The sequence below is a fragment of the Sus scrofa genome, chromosome 7 (genome assembly GCF_000003025.6).
Source record: "Sus scrofa isolate TJ Tabasco breed Duroc chromosome 7, Sscrofa11.1, whole genome shotgun sequence".
In the NCBI taxonomy this organism is placed as follows: Eukaryota; Metazoa; Chordata; class Mammalia; order Artiodactyla; family Suidae; genus Sus; species Sus scrofa.
In genome coordinates this window covers 86,189,018-86,201,190 of record NC_010449.5, presented here as the reverse complement: position 1 = coordinate 86,201,190, position 12,173 = coordinate 86,189,018, and the positions used below count along the sequence as shown (strand labels likewise).

General features: G+C 42.6%; 1 protein-coding gene across 1 annotated transcript in view; it reads right to left on the bottom strand.

The window, feature by feature from the left end:
* Nucleotides 1-12,173, bottom strand: part of FAM174B (family with sequence similarity 174 member B) — a 174,984-nt gene that overhangs the window by 155,763 nt on the left and 7,048 nt on the right. The window lies entirely within an intron of this gene.

The following is a 12,173-nucleotide window of genomic DNA, read 5'->3' as shown; positions in this document are numbered from 1 at the left end:
CTGTGAGACGATTTCAAGATACATGAAGGGAAAAAGCAAGGCAAAGAACAGTGTGTATGATGTATTACTCTTTTGTGTATATTATATATTCTTTTGCATAAAAAGAAAAAGAATATTTCTTTTATTGACTTATACAGACATAATACCACCTTTGGGGCAAGAGGAAAGGGCAGAGGGAGGGCAAGGATAGGAAGGAAAGCTTCAAAAGATTGTGTACCTTTTGCATTTTTTTGAGGCTTGAACCACATATTCATATTTATATTTTTAAAATTTAACAAAGAATTTTTAAAAGAAAAAAGAAAGGCCTTTCAGAGGAGGGGTCGTTTTAGGATTCTCTCGCTCCAAGAGGACAACTCAATGGTCCTGTAATGAGATAGTCTCTTCATGAACACATCAAGGCTGAAAAAAAGGGGGAGATATTAGAGATCTCCATGGGTGCAGGGAGATTCCTTTTAAACCACTCAGGCAGCTCCTATCGCCTTTCCCCATTATGCTCCTGAGGCTCATTCAAAGCTAAGACTCAGGCGCCTGACATCTGGTAACAGAGGTAACCATGGGCAACTAGGCTTCTCTCCTGGTTGTCATGGCAACGGTAATGTTGCTCCAGTTGGGTTTCATTGAGGTAATTATCAAGCCTTGTGGTGGGCTCCTCCACATTTGCCATCATTTACATCAATGACAGTTATGAATGAGCTTAAATTAGATGCAATTTCAATTGAACTGTTAAGAGAGGCTGTGAATTGAGTCAGATTTACATATCCTTCCATCAGGGCCGCCAAACCTATTGAATTGTGTGTCTGGAGCAATTCAGGGCTGGGGTGTCACTTGCACAGCAGCCATCAAGCTGCTGGCTGACCAGAGACCTACCATGTTCCAACCAAGCTTATCTATAGCCACTTTCCTCCCCATCCACCACAAGCTTTAGGAGCAGATCCAGCAGGCTCTTGGTTTCAAACCAATATGTAGAACAGAATTTCTGATTTATCAGAACTTGTAAAAAATTGTAGCTCTACACAATTAGCCCCACTGTGCACAGGAGAAATCTCAAGTTTCTGCTGCACAGGGTATTTCCCATGGAAAGTGATGGACCCAGGATTCATTTCCACAGCTCATAACTCCTTCCACTTTTGCTATCTCACTCGGGCCAGTGATGGACATTTTCTTTGTGTTTGCAAAGTGACACCAAGTTTCACAAAGTTCATGTGTCTTAGTGAAAAGAACAGCTGCTTCTGCATCTATCAGCCAAAAGATCAGTAGGAAGTAGCTTGGTCCTGGCAGCCAAAGATCCTATCCTGCTTGTCAATGACAAGCTCCCAGTGACTCATACAGATCCTTAATCCCCGACTTGAGTGGTTACATTATGCTCGATGTTCACTGAAAAAAAAAAAAAACTGCATAATCTAAAAGTTGAGAATTACGTTTTATCTACCAGACTTACTAAGGACTTAAGCTTGGGATACAGTCTCTCAGATAGCTCTGAGGGACTGTTTCAAAGGGTCAAGAAGGAGCCAGGATATATAGGAGTTTTTAGGGAAAAAAAAAATTGCTAGTCAAACATCAGTACAACAAGTTAAGGATCTGGTACTATCACTGCAGCAGCCTGGTCACTGCTGAGACATGGGTCTGTTCCTGGCTCGGGAACTCCCGTGCCATGTGTGCAGCCAAAAGAAAATCAAATCAAAGATTTGTTTAATTATTTAATTAATTACTGCTAGATGCAAATACTGAGAAACCTTGCTCATACAAATAAGTATTTGGAAACAGAAGAATATCTGGTTTTCTTCTTTTTTTTTTTTTTTTTTTTTTTTTGTCTTTTTAGGGCCACACCCAGGTCATATGGAAGTTCTAGGGGATCTAATAGGAGCTGTAGCTGCTGACCTACATACACCACAGCCACAGCAATGCAGGATCCAAGCCACGACTGCGACCTAAGCCACAGTTCATGGTAACACAGGATCCTTAACCCACTGAGCAAGGTCAGGGATCAAACCCACATCCTCATGGATGCTAGTCTGTTTCCTTACGGCTAAGCCACAACGGGAACTCCCTGAAGAATTTCTGTTAATGTCATTCAATTCTTAACTTCTGAATTATATGCCATTTGTGACTTTGTTAAAATTAGCGTTTTGGGGTTTTTTTATTGTTGTTTTTTGTTTTTGTTTTGCCATTTCTTGGGCCACTCTCGAAGCCAAACAAAATGGATATAAGGCAGTAAACAAAATGGCCAAAGTGGATATAAGGTAATAAAATATTACAAAGTAATTTAGCTAAACTCTTTCAACAATGTGACCTAGCATCAAAATTATTTGAATGAAAGCCTATTAACTTACAAATGCTTTTGTTACCCAACCATTAAGGTCATTCACCAACTCAAACCGAACACCAGTACCTTTGAATCAACCCTTTGTTGACAGCTTAGTTTGTACACCCAGGGCAACGTGCCAGAATTAGATTCAGGATGGGCAAGGAGTAGGAAAATGGGGACTATGAAAGAAGACATGGGAAAGGAACCCCTCTGCTTGCATCTCAAAAAAGTTCACAGGGAGTTCCTGTCTTGGCTCAGTGGTTACGAACCCGATTAGGAAACTTGAGGTTGTGAGTTTGATCCCTGGCTCACTCAGTGGGTTAAGGATCCCGTGTTGCCGTGAGCTGTGGTGTAGGTCGCAGACTCGGCTTGGATCCCGAGTTGCTGTGGCTGTGGCACAGGCCGGCAGCTGTAGCTCCGATTAGACCCCTAGCCTGAGAACCTCCATGTGCCGGGGACCGGCCCTAGAAAAAGACCAAAAAAAAAAAAAAAAAAAAGTTCACAAAAGGAAAATCAATTTTTTTTTCTTTTAGATCCAAGTCGCATCTGCAACCTACACCACAGCTCACAGCAACACCAGATCCTTAACCAACTGAGCAAGGCCAGGGATGGAACCCACATCCTCATGGATCCTAGCTGAGTTTGTTAACCAATGAGCCACGATGGGAACTCCAGGAAGATCAATTTTTAGAAAAGAGTACAAATGAAAATAGAGGATCCGAAAATTGATTCCCTTAAAACAATTCCCATATACTTTGTGGAATGTATATGCATAAGTATTCCAATCTGAAGATACCAATCTAAAGCATTCTAAGATCTCTGTATCTGAAGGAAGATAAGAAATTGATTAACTCAATATTGTTTACTATGTACATTGGAGTATCTAGGGTAACCATTAAAAGAACAGATATCCTTGGAGTTCCCATTGTGGCACATTGGAAACAAATCCTGCTACTATTCATGAGGATGCAGGTTCGATCCCTAGCCTCATTTAGTGGGTTAAGGATCTGGTGTTGCCATGAGCTGTGATGTAGGTTGAAGATGCAGCTCAGATCCATCGTTACTGTAGCCTGCAGCTGCAGCTCAATTCGACCCCTAGCCCAGGAATGTCCGTTTGCCATAGGTGCAGTCCTTAAAAAAAAAAAAAAAAAAAACAGTGAGGAGTAAAGGAGAGGTCGAGGGAGCCATAGAAGTGTTAGCCATCATTGATGATAGTGCGTCATCACAATCACAGATTCAGTGATCATAAAGCACAACTTCCAAGCAGTTTTTCAGAAACCAAAAACAGTTTCCATTTTTATTAAATTGGAATATTTGAAACAGAAAAATTATTTGTCACTGATAACAATGTCCACAGCTAATGGGCAGCATGATTTTAGTTATTGGAAAGAGAGGCAGGACCTGACAATCTCCCAGCTTTTCATGATGTGAAACCCAGCTGAAAAGCTGGCAGATGGGCCTGCATTGTTCAGGCACTGATGAGACCATGATACAGGTGATGGCGATTACCGCAGATACTTCCGGTAATCAACAAAACCCACACTCTCTGGGAAGGCCTGTACATTACCCCTGATCCGGATACATCAATACCAAAGCATCTATTCAGATGAGCCTATCAAATTCATCTCAGGGGAGTTTTCCTTCCTACTTTAGGCTGCTTTAAAAGGACCATCATTCAGAAGCCTGCACTTAGCCACTGAGAGGAATAGTGTAGAAAGTCAAGGCTCTGTTCTTAAATTCATTTAGGAGTTCCTGTTGTAGCTCAGCAGGTTAAGAACCCAATTAGTGTCCACAAGGATGTGGATTTGATCCCTGGCCTCGCTCAGTGTGTTAAGGATCAGGCATTGCCATGAGCTGTGGTGCAGGTTACAAACACAGCTCAGATTCTGCGTTACTGTGTCTGTGGTGAAGGCCGGCAGCGGCAGCTCTGATTTGACCTGGGAACGTCCATATGCCACAGGTGTGGCCCTAAAAAAACAAATAAACAAAATTCATTCCGATGGATCTTTTTCAGGTCAATTGCTAAGTATCACAGAGTTAATCAATATACCATTGATAAGATTCCATTATAAAAAAAGTCCCTGCTGAATAGCATTGAGAACTACGTCTAGATACTCATGTTGCAACAGAAGAAAGGGTGGGGGAAAAAATGTAATTGTAATGTATACATGTAAGGATAACCTGACCCCCTTGCTGTACAGTGGGAAAAAAAAAAAAGAGAAAGATGGACAAATCGAAGAACTAAGCACATATTTCTATAAGATGGAAAAAGATATAAAGAAATGGAAATTTAAAAAAATAAAATAAAAAAGGAATTATACCAAGAAAAATAAATAAATAAATAAATAAATAAATAAATAAAAGTCCCTGGAGTGGTCAAAGAAGCAGATCCAAGGTTAATCTTCACTGAGAGTCAAGAGAATTAACCAACCAAGTTTAATTTGATTCGAGTCTTTCTCACTGAATTAGTTTAATAATTTTTTGTAAAGAATTAAGCATCCCTCTCTTGCGTAAGATCTACAGGGAACTAATCACTTCTCTTCTGGACAGGTTTTTTGCTTTCTTTTCAACATTTTTACTTAATAAAATATAACGCCTGATACAAAACACAAAAGATATAGAGAAGCATGAAAAGTACATCATCAATTTCCCTCCCTAGTAAACAAACAGCTCATACGACTCAACAACAAAAACAAACAACTCAATTGAAAAATGGACGGAAGGAGTTTCCGCTGTGGCTCAGCTATTATGAACCTGACTAGTATCCATGAGTATGCAGGTTCAATCCCTGGCCTTGCTCAGTGGGTTAAGGATCCAGCATTGCTGTGGCTGCAGCGTAGACTCCAATTCGACCCCTAGCCTGGGAGATTCCATGTGCTGAGGGTGCAGCCCTAAAAAAAAAAAAAAAAAAAAAAAAAAAAAGGAAGAAAAATGGGCAGAGGACTTAAATAGACATTTCTCCAAAGAAGATACACAGATGGCCAACAAGCACATGAAAAGATGCTCAGCATCACTAATTAGTAGAGAAATGCAAATCAAAACTACGAGGTACCACCTCATACCAATCAGAGTGGCCATCATTATTAATAAGTCTACAAATAACAAATGCTGGAGAGAGTGTGGAGAAAAGGGTACCATCCCTCACTGTTGGTGGGAATGTAAATTGGTACAACTACTATGGAAAACAGTACGGAGGGTCCTCAGAAAACTAAATATAGAACTACCATATGATCCAGCAATCCCACTCCTGCGCATATATCCAGGCAAAACTATAATTTAAAAAGATACATGCACCCACATGTTCACAGCAGCACTATTCCCAATAGCCAAGACATGGAAACACCTAAATGCCTATCGGCAGATGAATGAATTAAGAAGATATGGTACATATATACAACGGAATACTAAACTACTCAGCCATAAAAAAGAACAAAATACCATTTGCAACAATGTGGATACAACTAGAGATTCTCCTACTAAGTGAAGTCAGAAAGTCAGAAATACCATATGATATCACTTAGATGTGGAATCTAAAATATGGCACAAATGAACCTGTCTACAAAACAGAAACACTCAGACATAGAGAAGAGACTTGTGGTTGCCAAGGGCGAGTGGGATGGACAAGGAGTTTGGGGTTAGTAGATGAAAACTACTACATTTAGAATGGATAAGCAATGATGTCTTACTGTGTAGGATAGGGAACGATAGATCTCTTGGGATAGAACATGATGGAATATGAGGAAAAAAGTGTGTGTATATATATATTATCTATATATGCATATGTATGTACAACTGCATCCTTTGCTTTACAACGGAAATTGGCACATCATAAATCAATCATACTTTAATAAAAAAAAAAATTTCCTCTCCCAGAGGCAGCCTTGGCTATGAGAAGCAGTATATCTGTACACATACCCTGATTTGTTTGGTTTTGTTTTGGTCACATACCAAAGTAAAACAGTCTACAGTTTTTATTACCTTAACATTTTATTGCAGTGACTGTTTTATTATAGATGGGAGTGGCCTCAATTCTTTTTTTTTTTTTTGGCCTTTTTAGGGCCACACCCGAGGCATATGGAAGTTCCCAGGCTACGGAGGTGCAGGTGCCAGCCTATGCCACAGCAACGCCAGATCCAAGCCGTGTCTGCGACTTACACCACAGCTCACCACAACAATGGATCCTTTAACACACTAAGCAAGGCAAGGCCAGGAATCGAACCTGCATCCTCATGGATATGAGTCAGATTTCTTTCCACTGAGCCACGATGGGAAGCCCCATTCTTTATCACTGCTACACAGTTTTCTACTGTAAGGTTATTTTACATCACTAATCCCCTACACATGGATATTTATTTATTTTTATTTACTTACTTTTATGGCCACACCTGCAGTCTATGGAAGTTCCTGGGCCAGAGATTGAATCCAAGCCACAGCTGTGACCTCCACCACAGCTGCAGCAACGCCAGATCCTTTAACTCACTGCACCAGGCCGGGCATTGAACTTGTGCCTCTGCAGTGATCCAAGCTGCTACTGATGGTTTCTTAACCCACTGTGCCCAGCAGAAATGCTCACATGACTTTTAGATGGCTTACAACCTTTCACTATTTCAAACAATGCTACAAATTACATCTTTGTACAAACAATACATGAAAGCATAAACAAAATAATGGTCTATACGTGCAACGGAATATCATTCGACCTTAAATAGCAAGGAAATTCTGACATACTCAACAATGTAATGGGTGAAATTTGAGGACATTATGCTAAGTGAAACAAGCCTGTCACAAAAGGGCAAATACTGTATAATTCCATCATATGAAGAATCTGGAGTAGTCAAACTTGTAGAAACAAAGTAGAATGGTAGCTGCCAGGGTTTAGGGGGAGGGGGAAATGAAGAGTTAGCATTTAATGGGTACTAAGTTTCAGTTTCCACAAGAAAAAAACATTCTGGAGATGGATGGTGGTGATGGTTATAGAAAAATGTGAATGTACTTAATGTCACTGAACTCTACACTAAAAAATAGTTAAGATGGTAAATTTTGTGTTACATGTATTTTACCACAATTTTTAGAAATCCATTTTCTTTATACTTATTTATTCATTTATTCATTCCCACGTTTGTCCAAACATTCCATAAACTTATACATGCCAGAATTACACAGTTACATAAAGACTTATCCTTATGCTAAAAAAGATGAAAAGGAATTAGGCAAAGAAGTGACACAAGGACACTCCAGGCAGAAAGTTCAGGATGTCAAAAATCAAAAACCGCACTGGAGAGAAGAGGATGGAGAGGTAAGCAGGGGCCAGAAACAAAAACTCAGGCACCTTGCTAAAGAAGGAGTTTTATTCCATGAGAATAAATATTGTGAAATATTTATACTGCACATCACCTAACCTGTGTGTCAGGAGGGCTCTGGCTTCTATGAGGAGGCTGGACCAGGAAGAGACAGGTGCACATACCCAGCAAGAAATGACAGCAGGAGTTCCAGTCGTGGCGCAGTGGTTAACGAATCCGACTAGGAACCATGAGGTTGCGGGTTCGGTCCCTGCCTTGCTCAGTGGGTTAACAATCCGGCGTTGCTGCGAGCTGTGGTGTAGGTTGCAGATGCGGCTCGGATCCCCGTTGCTGTGGCTCTGGCGTAGGCTGGCAGCTACAGCTCGATTCACCCCTAGCCTGGGAACCTCCATATGCCGCAGGAGCAGCCCAAGAAATAGCAAAAAAAAAAAAAAAAAAAAAAAGAAATGACAGCAGCCTCCACCAAGGGTGTCAGATGCACACAACGACGCAGGCCAGGCACAGACATTTCCAAAAAGGCCAGTAGCCAACACTGTAAGACCACAGACCTAAAGCGGCCAGCAGCCTAAGACCTCTCACCTGGCCACCGAAGATGTTGATTAATGAAATCCTCCAGCGTGTCAGGGGAGCCAGGCCCAGGGTCACTGACCTCTGCCAGACTAGCTGGAAGAGACAGGAGCCATAGAGACTGAAGCTGAAAAGGAATTCCCTCTGTACTGCTTTCCTCCTAAGTGGGGAGAGTAACAGTGAAGTTTGGGGAATCTTGACTTGTCCAGAAAAAGACAGAAAGCAGGGAACAGACTGCAGTAAATTAGGGTATATTTCACTGCTTTGGTAGTTTTCCAAGTGTGGTCTCTGGACTAGTCACATCAACTTCACCTGAGAGCTGGTTAGAAATGCAAATTCTCGGAGTTCCCTTGGGGCACAGAAGGTTAAAGATCCATCATAGTCACTGTAGTGGCTTGGATCGCTGCAGAGGCTGGGGTCACTGCTGTAGCACAGGTTTGATTCCTGGCCCAGGAATTTTCATATGCCATGGTGCAGCTGGAAAAAAATAAAATAAAGAAAAGAAAAAGAAAAAAAAAAAAAGAGGCAAATTCTCAGGCCCTCCTGAAACAGAAGCTGCGGGGGCAGGACCCTAGTGATTTACACTTTAACAAGCATAGGTGATTCAGAAGCAAGTTCAAGTTTAAAACCATTTCCCTATAACATAATTCACCACAGATGTCATTTAAACAACATATTTCTTACTCCTCCACACAACTTGATGGTAAAAATGAACACTCTGGGACTTTCGTGGTGGCTCAGCAGGTTAAATATCTGGCATTGTCACTGCTGTGATGTGGTTCAATCCCTGGCCTGGGAACTTTTGCATGCCGTGGGTGCCACACCAAAAAAATTAATTAATTTTAAAAAGTTAATACTTTGGCTCTTTTAATTTATTCAATAGAAAATTATCAAATTATCAGATTTACCCCTCCCCATTTATTTGCATAAACTTGTCAGGAACATAAAGCAAAGAACAACTGTTTCATACATTGTATGAATAAAACTTTGTTTCCAAAAAACACTGGAAGTGGCTGGTGATGAATGTAATTACTGTTTACCAGAGATCTCAAATGTGCTATATGAAGACTGTTAAAAAATTTACTCAAGTTCTCTTGTGGCTCAGCAGTTTAAGGATCTGGCATTGTCACTGCAGTAGCAGGTTGCTGCTGTGATGTGGGTTCAATTCTTGGCCCTGGAACTTCTGCATGCCTTAGGTGTAGCCAAAAAAAAAAAGGAATTACTTCATAAATGACCTAAAACCTTGCAGAGATTTGAAGACCAGCACTTCCTGGGCCAGAAAATCAAAAAGCCTAGGAAAAATATGCTGAGATCTGTGAGCCATCCAGCAATACTGCATATAGAATTGTCCTGGGGCCTTCAAATGAGAACATTCACCGGTCTTCGGTTGCGCATAACCAGTGAGCACTCGTCTGGGAATTCTCATGTGTTGATGAAATTCCAAGAGCCCCATAGTACATTCTCTAGCTACAAAATATATTTTCTTCCATTAAAGCGAGTTTTGTTCAGGCCCTCTGCAACCACTACAATGATTCTAGTTTTCTTATGGGTACATTCCATGTAACAAATGGCAGAAAACACAGAAGTAGTGGGGCTAGGCTCTCTAACCTGGTGCTGAATTACAAGTCTCCCCCTTAGCTCGTGACTCTGGGGAAGGCAGCTTACATGCCCTTTGCTCAGACATCAAGTAGGCAATGTTGAGAAGTGCCTGCTATAATACCGCACCAAGAATCTATTATTCATGTATTGATTCCCTTCTGGGCCAGGAGTACAACAGATGTCTATAAAGGGCAATCGACTGAGAATGGGCCCAGCGGTATCGTAACATCAGTCTCCACTAGGTGGCAATAACGGTGCTAGGTAATTGGTTATTAACGTTGATCTTCAGAACTCAGCACTGTTTCTTACTAGTGATTTATTCATTCATTCAACAAATATTTATTCGATGGCTGCTATGGGCCTGCCACCATAGTTAAGATACAAAGACCAGTGAAGAAAGACAGAGTCCCTATCTATGGACCTTAGGTCTAGGTAAGGAAATGGACAGAGAATCACAGCAATAAAATAGCACACCATAGTAAGTGCTGTGAGTGCACAAGGGGAGAACTGCCCATTGCGGGGGTGGGGGGGAAAGCATCCCTGATAAAGGGATGACGAAGAGATGGAGGTGTCCCAGGAAGGTGAGGGGTGGGAAGTCAATGCTCAGGCAGAAGGGAGGGCCTGTCAGTGGCTCCTGGAAAGTGGGACGACTGCAAGGCCACATGGCTGGAGCCCAAAGAGCAGGGGAGCAGGATGGGAGCTGCCCACCCTGGAGGGAGGAGCAAAAGGCAGGCAGCCTTGTAAGCCTAGTTCTTGGTGGGGCTTTGGATCTAGATCCACAGAGCAGCAGGAGCCCACTGATGGGTTTTTAAACCCAGGAGGGGAGAGGGCTGGGTAACTAGATTGGATTTGCATTTAACAAGGTCAGATTTGCATTTTAACAGGGTGACTGAGGTCTTCTCTGCTGGGGGTTCAGCTGAAGTGGGGGACTGAAGGGGGGCAGGTCCTCCCAGGTGCAGGAGACCAGTTAAAGAACTACCACTGGAGTCTAAGAGGAAGGATTTGTCTTGGGTCAGGATAGGGACCTGGAGACGGAAACGACTGAGAGATGGGGAAAGTACCAGAACTCAGTGGCTAGGGGGTGCGCAGGAAAGGGAGGTGCCAGAGATGGCTCCCCAGTGTCTGGCTCGGACAAGCCGACAGATAGAAAGAAAATCGAAGGGGGCAAGGGCTCTCAAATAGTGGCTGGGTAGCAGAGAAAGAAAGTCATGAGCACTTTTATTTATCATTTATTTATTTTTGTCTTTTAGGGCCACGCCCATGCTAGGGGTTCAATCGGAGCTACGGCTACTGGCCTACACCACAGCCACAACCACGCCAGATCCTAACCCACTGATCGAGGCCAGGGATCGAAACTGCAGCCTCATGGATACTAGTCAGTTTCATTTCCTCTGAGCCACGTGGGAACTCCACAAGTTCACTTTTAGACATGCTAACTTTGAGAGTTTTTTTGTTTTTTTTTTTTTGGTTTTTGTTTTTTGTGTTTTTTGTTTGTTTTTGTCCTTTTGCCTTTTCTAGGGCCGCTCCCTCGGCATATGGAGGTTCCCAGGCTAGGGGTCCAATCGGAGCTGTAGCCACCGGCCTATGCCAGAGCCACAGCAAGGCGGGATCGAGGCCACGTCTGCAACCTACACCACAGCTCATGGCAACACCGGATCCTTAACCCACTGAGCAAGGCCAGGGATTGAACCCGCAACCTCATAGTTCTTAGTCAGATTTGTTAATCACTGCACCACGACGGGAACTCCTGAGAGGGTTTTGAGATATCTAAGGGGAAATCCCAGAAGGCAAAGGAAGCTCTGAGTCCAGAGTTCAAAGCTAGAATCGAGTGAATCAGCTCGCTTGGGGTGAGACCGCCAGCACACAAAGACAAGAAAGAAGCATGGCTACCTGGATGAAGGCCAGCAGCCTGGGCACTGGAATCCCACAACTCACTACCGAAAGGAGTATATTGCTGAAGGCAACACTGGAAATCCAACAGAAGAGTTCCCATTGTGGCTCAGTGGTAATGAGCCTAACTAGTATCGATGAGGATGTGGGTTTTGACTTGTTCAGTGGGTTAAGGATCCAGCATTGCTGTGAGCTGTGGTGTAGGTCCCAGATGCAGCTTGGTATTGCTGTGGTTTTGGCCTGCAGCTGTATCTCTGATTTGACTTCTGAGCCCTAGCCAGGGAACTTCCATATGCCCCAGGTGCAGAAGAGGAGAAGGGAAGGGAGGAAAGGGAGAGAAAGGAAGGAAGGAAGGAAAGAAGGGAGGAAGGAAGGAAGGAAAGGAGAAATCTAACAGAGACTGATTGGAGAAAAGAAAAGAGAAGGGGTTTCAAGGGAGGGAAAGCATGAAAAGAGCAAAGATTGAGAGATAATAGGATTATAAGAAGCATGTGACTTAGGGCGTTCCCTTC